The sequence below is a fragment of the Ictidomys tridecemlineatus genome, chromosome 14, assembly GCF_052094955.1.
Source record: "Ictidomys tridecemlineatus isolate mIctTri1 chromosome 14, mIctTri1.hap1, whole genome shotgun sequence".
Taxonomy (NCBI): domain Eukaryota; kingdom Metazoa; phylum Chordata; class Mammalia; order Rodentia; family Sciuridae; genus Ictidomys; species Ictidomys tridecemlineatus.
The window spans coordinates 32,363,523-32,382,597 of NC_135490.1; the positions used below are offsets into that span (position 1 = coordinate 32,363,523).

The 19,075-nt window shown below is 44.0% G+C and overlaps 1 protein-coding gene across 2 annotated transcripts in view; it reads right to left on the minus strand.

The window, feature by feature from the left end:
- Dctd (dCMP deaminase) overlaps positions 1-19,075 on the minus strand; it is a 93,804-nt gene that overhangs the window by 37,629 nt on the left and 37,100 nt on the right. The window contains exon 8 of one of the 2 annotated variants that reach the window (XM_078031019.1): positions 6,880-12,739. The exons of the other annotated variant lie outside the window; for it this stretch is intronic. The gene's annotated coding sequence lies outside the window, so the exon portion shown is untranslated. Of the gene's footprint in view, positions 1-6,879; positions 12,740-19,075 lie in introns of those variants that run through there. 2 annotated transcript variants of the gene reach the window in all.

Consider the following 19,075-nt stretch of genomic DNA (forward strand, 5'->3'; position numbering starts at 1 on the left):
GGAATGGTGCCCCCCTCTGTGGAATGGGCTGGCTAAGAGAAATAAAAGCTAAGAGAAATAAAACTGTGAAAAAAAACCCCACAGAACACAGAAAGTCGTTTCAAAAGCACAGGCAAGATGGGCAAGCTTGATCAGACAGATCAAGCTTCTAGAAAAAATGGAGCCTGCACCTGCTTTATTTATATCGGGAAACATCAAAAAGATTCTATAGAACGTTCTTTTCCAAAAATGGTTAAAGTTGGGTTGCTCAGTTCCTAGCGGGTTACACCCATCTCTGGAGCTACTATGAGGAAACTTCCGAGCAAAGCAGCGGGAAAAGTCACGTGCACTGGGCATCTATTGCTCTGGGAGAGCCACAGAAAGTTCCCAAGGCCAGGCCTACCTCTCCCTGGCTGCCATGCCGAGAGAAGATCCCCATGTATTTTATGGATAGCTCCCTGCAAGAGGCCTGGAGTGGTGCTGACTGAGCCTCGTGGCATGGAAGAAAACATCAGGAGCAGAGGAGAGGAATTCCACAGGTGAGAGGCGGTAGTGGATTAGGGCAAGACGTTGGCAATGAAAGACAGCATCCGATAACTTATGGACACAAAAGTATTTCTTTCTGGCATGCTGCTGGTCAGCACCGTTCTCTTGCCTAGAGCTAGCTTAACCTCTCCTTAGGGGATGGTTATTAATTAAAATGCCACCAATCTCTAGGGGTGTGGCATTTGATCAACCTTTCAGTCAGGATTTCAACCAGTTTCAACTTGGGCCATCCTCAGCGGAGTTGAAGGATTTCTTCTTCAGCTTGCCTTGGCTTCTCATACACCTGGGAATAGGACTGTATTTTGCAGTTTTTACATTTCTCTTTTACAAGTTAAACAACTTCCGACTCCTTTACAACCTTTGCTCATTTCTGCTTTTGATTTACTGCAGTTTTACTTTATTGCTCTTAAAATTCAGAGAGCAAAGCTCGGCACGACGTCCTGTCACCGAGCTGACCTCCGCTGTGTGGGTACTGCCCGAGGATTGCTCCCTGGTGATACTCTGTCCTCCCTGGTTCATCCTGGCCACACGTGCTCTCTGTCAATGCCAAGGCAGCACTGGCCATCACATCCGGCTTCAGAGACCCCCAAGTCCCCAAGGCTTTGTCTGCTCTGCTGTCTCCCACCTGGATCTGCATATTAGAGCTTGTATGCAATCCTTATAAGCATGTTATCCATGTTATTACTGAAAGACACCTGATTATTCATCAAATGTTTGTCTGACTAGGTTACGTTGACTTCTAGTCCTATTGCCTGGACCTGGCTAATTTAGAGGCATTTGCAGAGCACAAGGAAGGGACAGAGCTCCCCACTTCCTCCAGCATCACAGGGAGCCCAAATTTCAGACCTCCTTGGACTCAAGGAAGCCACCAGCCAGCCGTGGCCTGTGGCTCCCATTCTACTCTGCTTCAAGACACCATTTCTCAAACTATCACCCAACTTGTCACTCAACCTGTCAGCCCCTTACTCCCCACCACAAAGTTCTCTGGCCATGCTGATTACCTTCCGGAACTCTACACCCTGCAATCTCTCTGGGATCCTGTGCTAGCTGTGGCCCTGCCTAGAATGCTCTTCCTCGTGCTTCCATCTTGGGGACATCATTTCCCCTCCATTCCTACCTCCTAGAGATTCCCTGAACGTTAATAATTTTGGAAATGATAAGCTTCCTCCAGGCCTGTCCCAAACCTCCGTGATTCCCATGCACAATCCTCTCAACCAGTCCTGGCCTGATCTTTCTGTGAGGCTGGCAATGTTCTATGTCCGCTCTGTCCAATATGCTGGCCGCAAGTCACACTTGAAATGTGCTGGTGAGACTGAGAGACTACATTTTTAAATTTTTATTTAAATGTGAGCCTAAGTGGTCATATGTAGCTAGTGGCTGAGTCTAGTTCTTCCCTCCTCTGCAGGTTAGATGTTGATTCTCAGGGAACTTGGAAGCCACATATTGCAGAGAGCAGAGGCACTGATAGGGTGAGGCCCTGAACTGTATGGATGGAGCAGAGCACTCCTGCAATATCTTGTTATTGATCTGGAACTTTATGTGAGAAAGAAACCAACATCTACTGTCTACACCACTGAGATTTTCGAGTTTTTCTGTTAGCACATACTAACAAATCAGATTAGTAGACTGTCCTTTTACAGGTCAGTTAATAGGCTGGTACTGAGGGTATAAAGATGAGTAAGACATGGCTCTTGACTCTTAGGTGCCCACTCAGGCCAATGCCTGGTCCATAGGACACATTTTGCAATCATGCCTATGTAATGAAGTCTCCATGAAAACCCCAAGGACAGGGATCAGAGAGATTCTGGACCTCTGGACACATGGAGGTTCCTTATCTAATACCTCCCCCTGTGCATCTCGTCTTCTGTGCCCTTTGTAGGAGCCTTTGTAATAAACCAACAAATGTGTTTCCCTGAGTCCTGTGAGCCACTCTATTAAATTAATCAAACTGAAGAAGGGGGTGTGGGAACCCTAATTGTCATCTCTCCCGGAAGACAGTGTCACAACGTGGAAGTGTGGACACCCGGCTGGAGTCATCTGCAGCACTGCACTGCTTGCTTGCTGGTGCGAAGACACCCCACACCTTTTGGGCTCCCAGAAGCCTTCCATGTGTGGTGTGAGAGCAGGAGAAAGACAGTTTGTTTTTCCTACATAGTTATTTATGGTGCCCATCAAACATCAGAGGTTCAGTAAGGAGAAAGCGAATAAATAAATACAAGAAATAACGGACACATGAGTGAATGGATGCATGGAGGCAGCAGCCCCAAGACAAAGCTTCTGCCCCTGCTTCTTCCTTCCCGCCATGGCTGCCCCAGCATGTGCCTTCACTTCCTGACCTTCCTTTTCTTCATCACGCCTCACGTGCAGTTGCCCATTAGATGTTCCTCCCATGCTGCCTTCTCTAAGCTGTGAGGCTGCTCTGTTACAAACTCAATTGTGGCCCCTCAAGATTCATGCTAAGTCCTGACGCCCAGTTCCTCAGAATGTGTGGCCTTATTAAGATATAGGCTCTCTGGGCGCGGTGGTGCACCCTGTAATTCCAGCACCTGGGGAGGCTGAGGCAGGAGGATCACCAGCTCAAAGTCAGCCTCAGCAATGGAGAGGTGCTAAGCAAGTCAGTGAGACCCTGACTCTAAGTAAAATACAAAATAGGGCTGGGGATGTGGCTCAGTGGTTGAGTGACCCTGAGTTCAATCCCCAGCACCCTCCTCCACCCCACAAAAAAAAAGAAAGCAAAGAAAAAGAAAAAAGAAAGACAAAGGCTCAGGGGAGATGTAATTCTTTAAGTCGAGAGAAGGCCACCCACCTGGAAAAGGGTGGGTCTCTTATCCAGTACAATTGCTGTTCTCATGAAAGGTGGAAATTTGGACAAAAGCACACAGGAAGAATATGGTGGGAAGATAAAGACAGATCAGGTGATGTTTGTACAGACCAAAGAGTGCCAGAAACTGCCGACAAGTCTCAGAAACCAGAGGAGAAGTAGAGAACAATTTCTTTGTCACAGCCCTCAGGAGAAATGAGTCCTGCTGACACCTGGATCTGGGACTTCTGGCCTCCAGAACTGTGAACAATACACTTCTGTTGTTTAGGCCATGCTGTTGTGGTACTTTGGTAAAACAAATATATGTTTTGTTTCTCTCTTTTTTCTTTTCTTTTTTTTCTTTTCTTTTCTTTCTTTCTCTCTCTCTCTCTCTCTCTCTCTCTCTCTCTCTCTCTCTCTCTCTCTCTCTCTCTCTCTCTCTCTCTCTCTCTCTCTCTCTCTCTCTCTCTCTCTCTCTCTTTCTTTCTTTCTTTCTTTCTTTCTACCAGAGATTAAACCCAGGGACACTTAACCACTGAGCCAAATCCCCAGCCCTTTTTATATTTGATTTAGAGACAGGGTCTCACTAAATTGTGTAGAGCCTCGCTAAGTTGCTAAGGCTGGCTTTGAACTCACAATCCTCCTGCCTCAGCCTCCCCAGCTGCTGGATTACAGGTGTGTGCTACCTGTGCCCGGCTGCTCCAACCATTTTTTAAAAATATAAATAGGGACAAAGAGAACCTCGTGTGCTCTCTAGGGGTCTCGAAGCTGGAGGAATTTTAGCTGACTGGAAGAGCATCAAGGTGTCCCCTGGAGGCACCGTCACCGGTTCTCGAGGATGCTCTGATTTCAAATTTTCTGTCCCAATATACATAACTCTGACTTTCCAAGCACCACTGTTCCATTATTATTTAGATCAGAGGACACAAGCACAGTGCTAATTGTCAACATCATCAAAATTATCAGAAAATTTCTATTCCAGTGTGCCAGGGGCTTACAAAGCAGATTAAAAAGATGTGGCTCTGATTTCCTGGGACATGGAGTCCAAGGCCAGCCTATTGATACCACAGTGTCATTTATTTTAATTTACTAACTGGTTCAGTGAATACTTATTGAGCACCTACTCTGCATCATGTTCTATGGGATGTCAACGCTTTGAAAATTAGCAGAGAATAGCAGAGAAGGGAGCTTGGCATCATATTTTATTTCAGTACCTGCCTGTCTCCCAGGGAGATGCTGGGTAGAGGGCCATTTGCAAGCACATTACAGTAATTAGCCAAGGGCAGGCAAGAGGCAGGAGAGCCTGCCATCCGTCTCTCTTTCCCACCCTTGGTGCTCACACCTTTGCAGCCTGTCTGCAGTCACATTAGGACCCTGCAGGTGGCCCACTTCAGCCAGACCAGTCCTGAGAAGGCAGTCCTGTCTGCTCCCTTGCAACCTGGAAGTCAAATGGAGAAAAATGCATCTTTCTGCTGAAAGGGTGCCTTCCCACGCCAGCTACTGGGTTCTGGCAGAGCATGGCTCTGATTGCCACACTCGGGTGAGCAGAGCCACCAGGAGCTGGGTAGTTCTCACTCCTCACCCTCATCCAAAAGACAGCTGCTCCAGCAAACCCGAAATGAAAGTAGGTACACGCTGTGCACCAGCTGACAACCTTTATCAGACAAAATGGCAAACGCCACCACTGTCGCCGGGGCTCTGGGGACCCTTGGCTTAAGCTCACAACGTTTCAGGTGCCCTCCCAGCACTTCTCACGGACCCCAGCCTTCCATTTGTGTCCTTGGGTCACATGGCTCCCTGGCTGTGACCGGCCACTCAGCCTGTTGTCTCCCCACCTCCTCTGCCAAGGCCAAGCACTCTTGCCCCTTTGGCAAGAGGTAATCCTACCTGTGGGATTTTCACTTACTTCTGCGGAGCTTGGAAAAAAGGAAAGCCGTCCTGTTTAAAAGGAAAGCCAAAAAGCTTAACCTCCTCCTGGTAAAGAGTTCTCCCCCAGGGACTGGAATTCTGTGCCAATTCCAGACAAGAAAAGCCAGTGAAGAACAAAGGCCCTGGGCTATAGCCTCCCTGGCTGGTGGCAGGTGGCTGGCCCCTGTCTCTGTGATGGTAGCATCTGGGCCAGGCCCCTACCTTCTCCCTGAAAGCAGCTGCGCTTGCACCTGGTAACTTTCCCAGGCAGAGCCAAAAAGGAGACGGCAGCCACTGTCACCCACCAAGAGGCAGAATCCTGAAATTCCTGGCCCTGGAATTGGAGTTCAACTGAGTCAGGCTCCATTGTGGAACCCCAACTTTTCCCTCTCTGAACTGGAGATCCTTCTACCTCCTTTGGACACTTAGTTATTGACAGTGATCCAATACCTTGAAATCCAAAAACGTTACAATAAGCTTCCTCTCATCAAGGAGCATAATCACTCCGGCCTTCCTTCCAAGAGACTCTGGATTGCAAGTCAAGATTAACCACTAATTTCAATGTGTGTTCTAGATATTTGTTTCTCCACGGTGTTAAAACTGCTGTATGCTAAAACTCTTTGGATTCACTTCTTTGGGCAATTATCTTACTGAGTATTCACCCTCCAGGACTTTGCCCCGGCTGTTCCTCTACCTGCAGAGCCCTTCCCAGCTTTGGTCTCCTATTCCCTGCCCCTCTCTTCTTCTGGCTTGCTCATGTGTACCCTTCAGGCCACAGAGTGGACATTCTCTACCCCAAGAAGCCCTCCCTGGTCCCTGGCCACACCCTGCCACAATCTGAGCTGAGTTTCCCTCTTCCAGGCCCCATGTCCCTTCCACATCTGTCTCACTAGGCCCCTCTCTCAGACTCTGCAGAGAGGACAGAAACAGTGACCTTGTTCTCCCCAACAGCTGGCACAGTATTGGGCACATAGTAGATTCCCAATAAATATCTAGTGATGGAAGAGATGCAAAATGCTAGAATGTGATTGATATGAAGAGATTAATTCAAAAAGGAATGCCCCGCCCTTTGTTTCATGGATTTTCAATGAAACCAAAGCCCACAAAGTATTTTAGTGCATTTGGATGGCTTTCAGGGAATCAATAATCAATTTCCAGGTGCTTAGCATCCAAACACTACAGCATTATACAGGGGTCTCCCACAACCTTGCACAACTGTTTTCTCACCCAATAAGGCCTTCTGCTCACCCAGCCCAAATTGCCTTGGTATTTAAACATCTCTAGGACTCTTAAAATGCTCAATTCTAGAATGCATTATTCTTGAGGATACTCTGAGGTCAAGGCAAAGACAGCATTAGAAAGACCAAAGGAAGCTGTTCACCCTTGTGAGGGATCCAGGCATGGCTTATCCTTGCACCCAACCTCCCTCTCTCCACACCTCGGTCCACTTCTCTCTCCATCTACCCACATCCCAGCCCCATCGGGATTCAAAGACAGACCTCAAATGGTCTCACAGGGACTCAGACTTCTGACAAAAAGTATGTCTGATTTAGCCAACAGGTGTGGCAGCCAGGACTATTTTTGCCACTTCAGTCACTTACAGGACATTTCTCACAAATTGGATGAATTAAATTTGCAACTCCAAGGGTTTTTTATTTTTTATTCTTATTTTTGTTTAACAAGTATAAATTGTATATATTAATGTGGTTCAGTGTGGCATTCAACACATAAACATACAATATGCACTAATCATATCCAGTCTCACTTTATCTATTCTCCCCTTCCCCCACACCCTTTCTAATGTCTTGTAATCATTATTCTGCATTTGGATCTCTCTCTCTCTCTTTTTTTTTTTTAGAAAGAATAAGAGAGGGAGGGAGGGAGGGAGGGAGGGAGGGAGGGAGAGAGAGAGAGAGAGAGAGAGAATTTTAATATTTATTTTTTAATTACCGGCAGACACATCTTTGTTTTGTATGTGGTGCTGAGGATCGAACCCAGGCCGCACGCATGCCAAGCGAGCGCACTACCACTTGAGCCACATCCCCAGCCCAGGATCTCTTTTTTTTTTTTTTAAGGATCTATATATGATCAAGAACTTGCAGTACTTGTCTTTGAGTGTCTCTCTTATCTTACTTAATATAATGTCCTCTGGTTCCTCCCATTTTTCTTCAAATAACAGAAATTCCCTTTTTATAGGTAAATAATATTCCGTTGTGTATATATTCCACATTGTCTTTATTCATTCATTTGTTGATGGGCAACTAGGATGTTCCATATCTTAGTTATTGTGAATAATGCTTCTATAAAAATAGGCATGGAGGTATCTTTTTGATATGCTGATTTCATTTCCCTTGGATAGATACCCAGCAGTGAGATGGCTGGATCACACAGTAGATCTATTTTTAGATTTTTGAGGAAACTCCATATTGTTCTCCATAATGAGAGTCTAAGTTTTTACCAAAATTTGCATTTAAAGGTGGGAAGCAATATATAATATGTGGGAAAAGACATCTTTTAAAATAATTCAAACACCCAAGAAAAAATTAAGCTGTTTACCTAAAATGTATAAAGAGACACATACTTCTTCAAAATTCTTTTAGGGGCTACACTGGCAAAAATATTGGGCCATTTCCTGGTTTCACAGGGAGGAGTACCAGAGTCCAACCCTCTGCAATGACAAAGGACAATGCAGAGCTGAGGAGTCCAGGAGGGTGAGTGAGATGTGCACAGATTCAACCTGGCACCTTGTCACATAGAGATTATTTAACATGCATATGGACTCCACCTCAGTGGCCCCCATATCTGCAGGTATTTTAAAGGTATTTCTTCAATTTTTTTTTTGATTTGATAGAACCAAGAAAAGTAAATGACTGTTTTAAAAGTCAAGGAAAGGGGCTACTAAGATCAAGGAAGAGAATGAGCAAGATAAATCAAAGTAACTGGGAAATTCAAAGAACTAAGAGCCAGGCCCAGTAGCAGACGCCTGTGATCCCAGCTATTGGGGACGCTGAGGCAGGAGGATGGCAAATTAGAAGCCAATCTGGGTGATTTAACAACACCCTGTCTCAAAATAAAAAATAAAAGAGGGTTAGGGTTGCAGCTCAGTGTAGTGTGCCCCTAGGTTCACTCTTAAGTACTAAAAAACAAACAAATCACAAGAAGAAATGCAAACCACTAAGGACAACCATATAAATGTTTCTCTAAGAAATCCTGTGGGAAGAAAGCTAGGCTCACCTCTACAGGAATCCAGGATATCTGTGAATTTAAGAGTCCAAACTTAAGAAAACAAGTGCATCTTTATTTTCACTAACCTCTTACTGACGTTTAGCATTTCCTTTAATTATAATTGCGGGTAGTAACCACAATTATATTAGCAGTTCCTGTGGCTTCTTCATCATAGAAATCACAGATGTTTTCATATCCCATTACCAGCTGCTAGAACTATCTTAAAAAAATTATTTACCTTTATCACAACTTCAAAATGATGGTGGTTAATAAACCTGTGCTAAGTCCTGTTATTTAATGCATTAATTAAAATGCAAATATAGACTATTCTAACACAAATGAGCTTTAAAATATTAGAACTATATAGAAGGATTATTGATTCCCATTGTAACCCAGTGTACTTTAAATTTTGTGTATTTAAGAACATTATTCTGAAAAGGAATCCATAGACTGCCAGAGGGATCCCTCGTGTAAAAGAGGATCAAAAATTCCTGCTTTAAAGAACTTTGTATCTGTTTATGAGAACATCTGGATGCAGTGGCTAAAAGGAGGGAAAAAAATAACGAACCACACCAAAAAAATGGCCTGAGATGGCCAACTTCCGGCCTATGCGACTTCCGACTTCCGGCCATCGTGACTTCCGGCCGCCGCCATATTGCTCCCGCAGAAGCCCGTGGCTGTGTGGGACTCCTGGATCCGGAGTGGCGGTGCAGCCTTCACCGAGCAATCCTGGTGGCTGCAGGTGGCGGTGGTGCATTTGGTCCAATGGAACAGGAGCTCACGTGAAGCCAAGTGCCTGTGGCTTCAAACCCACATAGGACCAGATGTACAGTGATCTTCTGAGGAAAGACAAAGAACTCTGTGCGCAGGATGACATTTTGCATATGTTAGACAGAAATAAGAGAAGCAGGCCCTGGCCAGAAAGGTTCCAGAATTTCATGGACCTGTTTGACCTAATCCTCACCTGTGATGAGTGAGTCTATGACCAGGTGGTGGAAGATCTGAACTCCCGAGAGCAGGAGACCATTCAGCCAGTGCACGTGGTCAACATGGACGTCCAGGACAACCTCGGGGAGGCCACCCTGGAAGCCTTCCTCATCTGCGAGCTCTGCCAGTGTATGCAGCAAACGGAGGACCCGGAAAATGAGCTTTATGAGCTGCTGCAGGAATTCGAGAAGAGCAGCCCCGCCTTCCTGCGCCTTCTTAATGCTTGCTCCCTCCCTCCCGACACGTGTTTACCCCGAGGTGTTCTTGATGGACCATGGTATAAACTGTACATATGGAATGAAAAGGCACACGCTAACGCCAGATTAAAGACCATTCTCCTCAGCTTTTTTTTATCAAGAGAAAAAGAGGGTTACCGCCAGCTGCCCCAGTATGTGCCTGTTGTTGGCCACCTTCCTCGCCCTCTTCTCCCCCAATTGCTGGATTGCATAAATATCTGAATAAAGCAACAAGCTGTATTGTACTAGGAAAAAAGAAAAGAAATGGCATGAGATCAGACTGGGTACAGCCAACACCTCCAGAGACCTTCTGGTTATACTCTTGGGTCTTAGAGATGAGGCAGCCTTTCATGGGTTTAGCGATTGGACCAGCCTCAAACTTAAGTCTGCCACACCCTTCCTCTTCTAACACAGAGACTCAAGTCCTGGAAAAGCCAAATCCCAAAGCCCCAGGTTTCTTATACAGTTTCAAGTAACACACAATGTCACAACTCAGAAAGGACCTTGGGTGGCCAATGCAAGCTTGAATCCCACAGTGCTGCACAGCCTCCCTTCCACCTTTGCCAGGCCCACCTCTGAGTTAACCAGAGAGAACTGTAAGCAACTTTGTTCTCAACTTCCACCAGGAAAAAAAAAAAAAAGCCATAAATTAAAGTTTCTGGAAGTCAGAAAGCCCAGGCCTAGCAAAATAAGCCAGTGTGACCAGAAGCATGAATGATCTACTAAAACACAGTAAAACTGCAGTAATTTTATTACCATCATTTCCCCCCTTGGGGAAACTCATTGTTTGGGGAGGAAGGGGGACAAAGGGAAACCATTTTTCTCAGGAGGCCATGGGGAGTCTAAGACAGGAACTTGGAAGTCAGACCCCAGCACTTGCTCATTACAGGGACCTAGGGAGAGTGAATAAGCATTTCCGAGTCCCAGGCCCCTCATCTATAAAACAATGCCTGACCTGCCAAGTGCATGAGGATAAAAAAAGCCCACCAGCATTGGGTTCTTTCTTCCCTACACAATAAAATAGAGGGATTCTTCACCAAGGAAGGCAGCCAGAAGTGTTTTCTCAAGAGAGAGAGAAAAAAAAAATCCTATAGAACTCATAAAAGTGTGTGCTTGTTAGGAGCAAATCTAGCCTTTCTCCTTCTCTTTCCGACTTCTGTCAAACTTGAAATTCCCTGTCAATGCTGCCTGCCACTTTCTTCTGCCAGAAAATTTCCAAGTTTTTTTCTTTAGACTCAGTCAGACCTAGGTTGAGCAGCTCACTATTTGCTAACACCACAAGTGGAAAATCTATTCAACAGGGCTGAATTAAGCAAGGGTTCAGAAACCAAAGTCCATAAGCCCTTCCCTAGAATCAGGAGAGGCTCAGAACTCCAGCAATTTCAGTGGCAAGTGTACGCAAGCCAAGGTTCTCCCAGATTTTAAAAAACCCAACATTTTGCCAGCTTTTTATCTCCATTGACAAATAATAATGTGCTTTTAACTATCAACTCAGTTTTTTAAATATGTAATTTTTAGTTGTTGATGGACCTTTATCTTATTCATTTATTTATATGTGGTGCTAAGAATCAAACCCAGTGCTTCACACATGCCAGGCAAGTGCTCTACCACTGAGCCACAACCCTAGCTCCTCAACCCAGGTTTTGTATTGTCCTTTCAAAGTACGAATTCATGGTCAATATTTGACAGGCCCATTGGCTTCTTTTTGTTTATTTTTCTCTTTTCTTTCAAATGAAAATAATTTTCACAAGTCCTGATCTTATCTCCCATTGGAAAGCACTTTGTGTTTTGCAAAATGGTTTTCATCCCCAACCTCTGATGGGCATCTGCTCATCTCTCTCAGGACAAAGTTCTTAACCTGGTTACAGTGTCTATCAGCCAATGTGAAGGTCCTTTCAGTTATCTTGATACTGATCAGCTCATTTGTCTTTACATTTCAGTTTCTCATGAAATGTCTTTGGTTTGGTTGTTTTATTTTTAATGCTTTCCAAAGAGGATCATGGTCTCCTTAAATCTTTCTGGAGATGGCCCTTGATCAGCAGCTGCCCTTTGATCTTCAATTCCTAGTTATTTGGAAATAAAGCTTTGTTACCCTATGAAATGCAGAGTCTTTATTCTCTCCATGAATTATATTCTGGGCTTATTTATTTAGAGTTGGGAGATGTCATTTTGCGTTTCCTTTGCCACATGAAAGACAGTTTACCAGTATGAGTAGAAATGATCTGTTGAGTTTTCTTGTTTCTTTTTATCATTATATCATCTTTTGTCATCCTCATGCTTCTCCCTTTTAAAAAAAAGTCTTTTATTATATCCAGACTCAGATGCCTATAATCCCAGCTACTCAGAAGGCTGAGGCAGGAGAATCACAAGTTTGAGATCAACCTGGGAAACTTAGCAGGTCCCTGTCTCAAAATAAATATTCTTTAAAAGGGCTGGAGATGCAACTTAGCCGTAGAGCACTTGCCTAGCAGGTTCAAGGCCTTGGGTTTGATCCCAAGTACCACACACAAAAAAGAAGTCTTAATAATAGTGAGACATGGCTCACATTCTATACAATTCATCTATGTAAAGCATATAATTTAATGTTTTTAGTATATTCAGAGTTATGCAACCATCATCACCATGAATATTACAACATTTTCCTTACTCTAAAAAGAAATTCCATGCCCATCAGCAGTTACTTCCAACTTATCCTCTCCCACTTCCCAAACACCACTTTACTTCTGTCGGTATGGATTTGCCTCCTTTGGATGCTTCCCATAAATGGAATCATTCAACATGTGGTCTCTTGTACCTGTTTTCTTCCAATTAGGATGTTATTTTCAAGATCCATTCCATAGTATAGTATGTATCAGTAATTTGTTCCTTTTTCATGTCAAATAATATTTTATGGCTTTGTCATATATTACTTCTCTACTCACCAGCTGATGCACACCTGGGACTCCACTTTGGGTCCATGATGTGTTACATTGCTGTGAACATTCATGTGCAACTTCTTGTGTGGCCATATGTTGTCATTTCTCATAGATAGACACTTATATTTCCTTGGAATATGAACCTTAAAAAAACAGACACATCTCAGGTTCCTTAGGGGATATTGTCTATTGTTGGGTGGAATTGTTGGGTATTTCCTATGTTTGGGGGAATTGTGTTTCTCTGGAATCCTACGGGATGATTTTCACCTATTGCTCATTTAATTCTTCCCAGGCCTTTATTAAATAAGTATGTGGAGGTGTTTAGGAAGTTACTAATTAGCTATAGTAACAAACCCCAACATTTAATGGGGTGGGATGCTGTCAAGGGGTATTGCTGGTTGGCATGCAGCTTTTCTTCAGTGGTATTCAGGATCCCAGGACATCTGCTTCTGGAAAACCCTGGCCCAGGTTTTTCCATTGGTTAAAAAAAAAAAATAGTCACATGGCTAAAACCCAGTGCAAGTGGGGGACAGGAAAATATTGTCACTGGATTGGTAGCTGCTCCCAGAAGAAGCACAAAGTATGGGTGGTCAGTGGGATACAGGGCCAAAGAGGATTTGAGCCAAGATCCCAACAGGGCAAGAAGGAAGATTTATGTTTCTTCTTATTTCCTCTTCTTCTTAGAAAGGAGTTATCCCTGTGTTCAAAGACTGAAATGTGAATCGAAACTGTAAGTATGGGAAGCAGAGAAATTATGTGCTGAGAATCATTCTACTCATCCCACATAGTCCATCCTCATATTCCCTGGTGCCATCAACACTGTTCCCTGTGGAGAGGCCAGTCATGGATTTGTGCATGCATGGAAGTTATCTCAATGGTCTTCCACAGGAAACAGTATAGATCCCTCCCTCTTCTTCTAGAACTGTCAATCAAGGTGCCTCCCTGCCTCTGGCTGCAGGATGGATATTTGACCCAGAGTAGACCAGATTTACCCTTTTCCTTGGAATATGAACCTAAACGAAGGCTTTACAAAAACAGACACATCTCAGGGTCCCTTAGGGGATATTGTCCATTTCTTTTGTACCACTTGAATCTTAAAATGATGCTGGTCTCAGTGTTTCTGGAGCTTCGTGCCTTTAATTTGATTCTGAGTTGCCCCAGATCCTTAAGTAAATCTCTGCATAATTAAGTCAAAATGGACTCTTGTCACTTGCACTGTCGGCTCCTAACTATTACTATACCTAATGCAGAAACATTCGGATGATTCTAACATGTCTCTCCACCTTTTGCATTCAAGTCCTATAGATTCTACATCCCGTGTAGCTCATGGGTCTGTTTTCTTTCTCACATAACTCCGTCGCTGTAGTTCAGATCTTACCATCATTTGCCTGAACTTCACAAGACCCCTTAACTATTACTCCCTGTCCCCATGGAAACTTTTCTAAAATGCAAATATAGGCTTTAGAAATTATAATACCAACATTGGTGCAGTGAAATTATGCACTCATACAATGCTGGTGGAGTTATAATTTTTGCAATCTTTTTCAAAGGCAATTTGGCTGTATGAATCAAGAACAGTTAACAAAAAATACAGCCTTTGACCCAATACTGTTCTAAGAATTTTTTCCTAAAGAATTATCCATAAATACAAAGATTTATATCTGAACTGTTCCCTGAAACATTTATGTATTCATCCATTCAGCAAATATTGAATGCCTCCTATAAACTGGGAACTATTATTATTACTTATAACAACACAATATTGGGGAAATAGAAAAACTGTCCAGCTGGAGGGAGTTGAATAAATAAAGTTAGTAATGGTTATATGATAAGATACTAGGTAGATATTAAATACAATATTTTGGGGGAGAATATTTAATGACACAGGAAAATTCACATTAGGGGAAAATAAGGCAGTCCCAGAAAGTATATAAAATAATCTCAATTTTAAGGGGAAAAATACATACACACCAAAATATTAACAGTGGCTCACATGAGGAAATGAGATTGAGTGACTTTTAATTTTTTGTGTTTCTATATATTCTCACACTGTCCTTCCTTTTTTTGTACTGGGATTGAACCCAGGGGCACTCTACCACTGAGCCACATCCTCCAACCCTGCCCCCGCTTTTGTTTTTTCATTTTGAGACAGGGTCTTGGTAAGTTGCCCAGCCTGGCCTTGAGCTTATGATCCTCCTGCCTCAATCTCCTGAGTCACTAGGATTACAGGTATATATCATCAGACCTGGTTTATAGTCTCATTTTTTAGTACTGAACAGGAAAATTATTAATGACTTAAAAAGAAGAAATAAGCACATATAATCATGCCTCTGTGCTGCATGAAGCCCTTTAACAGTTTTTGCTCACTTGCAGAATAAAGAACAAAATACTCCAGCACCAGCTCCCTGCAGCATCTCCCTCTCCCCACTGCAGTTTCTGAAGCAGCTGTGGGCCCCTGCATTTCAGATCTCTCTGAAATCTTTTCCATGAAGTGGTCCCCATCCTGTGTCTTCCTTCATTCAACAAATAATTCATTGTACACCATTCCTATGTCAGGCTCTGTTCTAGGCACTAAGGATACAATAGACAAAGTCCCTGGCCTGACCTGATGGAGTTCGTATTCCAGCAAAGGAAGACAGTTGTAGATATAAGTTCACAGGTTGGTTTTCTTTTTAATTCTGCTTGTTATAGATTATCGCAAAGTAAGTGTCTCAAAACATCACAAATGTATTCTCTTATAGTTCTGGAAACCAGAGGTCCAAAATGAGTCTTGCAGAGCTAAAATCAAGATGTTGGCCGGGATGGTTCTCTCTTGGGCTCCAGGAGAGTACCATTTCCTTGCCTTTGTGAGCTTCTAGTGGCTACCAGTAGCTCCTGCCTCCATCTTCAAAGTCAGTAGTTTAGCATCTCCTCTCTGAGCTCCTTCTCTGGATGAGGCACACTGTGATCATGTCAGTCCCACCCAGATAATCCAGGAAGATCTTCTTGAGATTGCAAGGTCCTTAATTCAGTTATATCTTCAAAGATTTTTTGCCTTATTTAGTAGGATGTTCACAAATTCCAGGGATTGGAGCATGGGCCTTCAGGGTTGCTATTTAGCCTATTGCAAATGAAGTCATTTGCACTGTGTGTAACTGAGGGAGTGCCAGTTTACTCTGTCTATGAGGGAGACAGGGAAGACTTCACTGGTAAGGTGACATTGGAACATAGACCTTATCACCCTTGGCATTCATAAAGTTGCCCTGGTGAAAATAATTCATTTTCCAAGAACTGGTTCTGGAAAACCCTGCTCCATCTACTATGTTCTGTGTTGAGTTACTGTGGCCAGAGTATATCTAATATCCCATTATCATCATGCTGGGAGTCCTATGTGATAAATTTTGTTCACTTAAGGATTTTTTTCTGTAGTTTATGGGTTTCTTTAGGGCCGAGACAAGGTAGTGTGACCACCTCCCTCTGCAGCACCAGGCGTAATAAATGTCAGGTGAATAGTTGATAAGCAGGTAAAAAAATGAATGAAAACTCAACTTAGAATCAAGCACGGATTCAAATTTTACCTCTCCTATTTGGCAGTTTGGGTTTTTTTAAAGGCATGTTATAAAATCTCTCCTTGGTTCTTTTTCTCTTCTGTGAATGGGATGACAATAATGTCACTTGCCGTCTAGGATTAATTTGGGAACTAATAAGAATAAAATATGCAAAAACTTCCAGGGCTTGGCTGATAGTGGGAATTTCATTAAGTTACATAAAGTCATGTTTTATAATATTGGGGGTGAAGAGCAGTTCATACAAAAGAAGGTTTTGAAAATTAGTCCCTAGACACTTGAAATTCAGCTAACGTCCTAGCTGAGGGCATACTCAATTGCAACCACCACCACCCTGGCTTAGGCCCTTGGCCCCTACAGACAGGGACCTTGTCTTACTTAAATTATGTCCCTGTGGGGCCTAGAATGTAACAAATATATACCAAGCATCTGCTGTGTCCCAGGAACTATGTCTGTTCCAGGGGTGCACATTTGATCAGACAGACTCATCTCACAGCCTCATAGACATGAATCCAGTAGAAGTGACCAGACCCTAAGGCCCATAACACTCATGGGTCAGGAACAGCCTATTCTCTGGGCAGCATGGAGAGAGATGATATTTGCTTCAGAAAATATGTCGGCCACAGCTCCTGCATTTCAAGCTTTGGAGCAATCTTAAGAGAATACAGTACTTCCTGATTCCGTATTTTTCATGCAGGCTTCTGCTGACAGCAAAACCACTTTGTATCTGTGAAATCTGCTCATGCACAGTGCTGCTCTCATGCATTCGTAAGGCATTTCATGACATCCACGCAGCTCTGTTGGGGAACATGCTTATGAGTGTGTGGGGGGGGGGGGCACAAAGCGTAGGACAGTGCAGTAGACTCCCAGGAAATTTTCATTTGCTCTTCACTTAGTGCTGCCACTCATCATCATGCTCTTGGTGTTGCCTGACTGCAAGATGCTATCACCACTTTTATTTCTGAGAGAATGTGAGTTTCCCAGGGCAACTCTAACTCCGGCATGTATGTTGACAGAATGCCAAGTCTCCCTGCCCTTCCTACAAGGTAAGGGCCTTGGAGGATGACCCCCACTTCTCTCCCTTGACAGAGGTGGCAGCAGGAGACCCTTCCCTGGTTGCCGTTGCGCAGTCGCTGTCCTCTGGGATGGTCATGTTTGCAGACTGTCCTACCGTTGTCATGCTTTCCTAGCCTGGTGATAGAGCAGTGACAGGGCTGTGGCAGGTGCACCTGACCTTCACCATGGAGGGGACAGAGGTGTCTCCAGTACAGGTGCCGGTCAGGAGCTTGCAGGCAGCGAATGTGGATGCCAGAGCCACACCAGGCAGATAAGAGCACCGTGACTTCCCTGGTCTTGTCCAGAAGGTGCACGAGCCACCTCCTTCCACCTGCTCCGCGCTGTACCTGCCTAACCTCTGGCCTTCCACTTAATGTGTCTTCTTTGCCTGCCATCAGCATTTTTTTGGAGACGCAGCTTGAATTTTCGCCCCTGCCTGTTTGTCCCGGAGAGTTCAGGATTGCTGCAAAAGGGCAATGTGGCCATGGGGTCTGAGCACTGATCTGGCCTATTTCGAAATTTAAATTTGGTTTTAAGTCATAAAAGGGCCATAAAAACCTTACACTAAATAAGGAAAACGATCCCATCCGGGGGCCTAATCCCTGCCCCGTTCTGCTCGGCTTCTCTCCCTCATTATGCTTGTATAATACAGTATGGTTTCTATTGAGTGTTTCCTTCCTGTTTTTACACTTATTCTTGCTTCACTGACTTTATTATCGGCAGAATTTTGCAGCATTTTTTTTTCACACAGCCATAAATACTATTCAATTCAACAAATGCATACAAATGGTTTCCATTAGAATTTTAATCTACTCTCAAAATGAAAGAAAAGCTTAATATAAATCTTTTTAAATTACCAGAACATAAATTCAGACAGGGACAGCTCCACCTAGACTACGCACAAGGGGTCACATCCTGCTGTCCCCGCTCATAAATTAATTGAGGTCTCTCGCCGCCGTAAACGAACAGTGCATCCCGGAAAGATCATATCTGTCAAGATTGCAGATTGGTTTCCCTCCGACTTTGTAAAAGTCACAGCTTACAATACCTTCATTATGCCAATGAGAATGGCTGTCTCCCCAACTGGAAAGAAATAGGTGTTTTGTTCTGTTGGACCAAGATTTACAGAAAGTAATTTTCCTCCATGCAGGAGATATGACAAACCTGCTGGAAAAAAATGTCATTTCACTACTTCTTTCATTTCATCACCTTTTTTTACTGCTAGATGTAGATTCTCTCCCCTGTGCAAACGGGCTGCAGTGACATTTAATGGCTAAGTGAGGTAGTCACCGGTGAGTGAAGGCACCTTTCTGAGGGGCTAAGCTGCGGAGAGTTCATGTCCCTCTCCCTCTCCCCCCACCTCCAGAGACTAACTGGAAAGTTCCCAGCAGTTGCCAGAGGGAGGGAGTGAAATACAGAGCCCCATGAGCGCCTGGACCCACTTGAACAGAATAATGCTCATGGCCCTTGAGGGTCCTTTGTAAACAGCTGAAGTGGCCTCCATTGTACCCTTGTTTGCCAGGTCCCAAAACCATAGCATGCTTGCTCTGTCCTTGGCCAACACTGGCACGCTCTTTCAGGAGGACAACTGAAGGGCAGAGTTTGGGCTTCGATTTTTTTTTTTTCCATTTCCTCATGTCATAACCTAATGCTGTTCTAGCAGAGCTTCTGCATATTAAATCGCCTTTTAGCAACTGGGAAGAGGGTGGCGTGATCTATGGAGAAAAGGCCCCTCATGTAAATGTATGATGGCTGACACTACCCCACTGAGGAGAAAGGGCAAGATTAACCGAGAGACCAGGGGTCAGCAAACCCCGGGAAACGTCACTCTTTACAGCCACTTCCCTCTCCTTGAGTCAAGAGCTGCTGTTCCGGGCT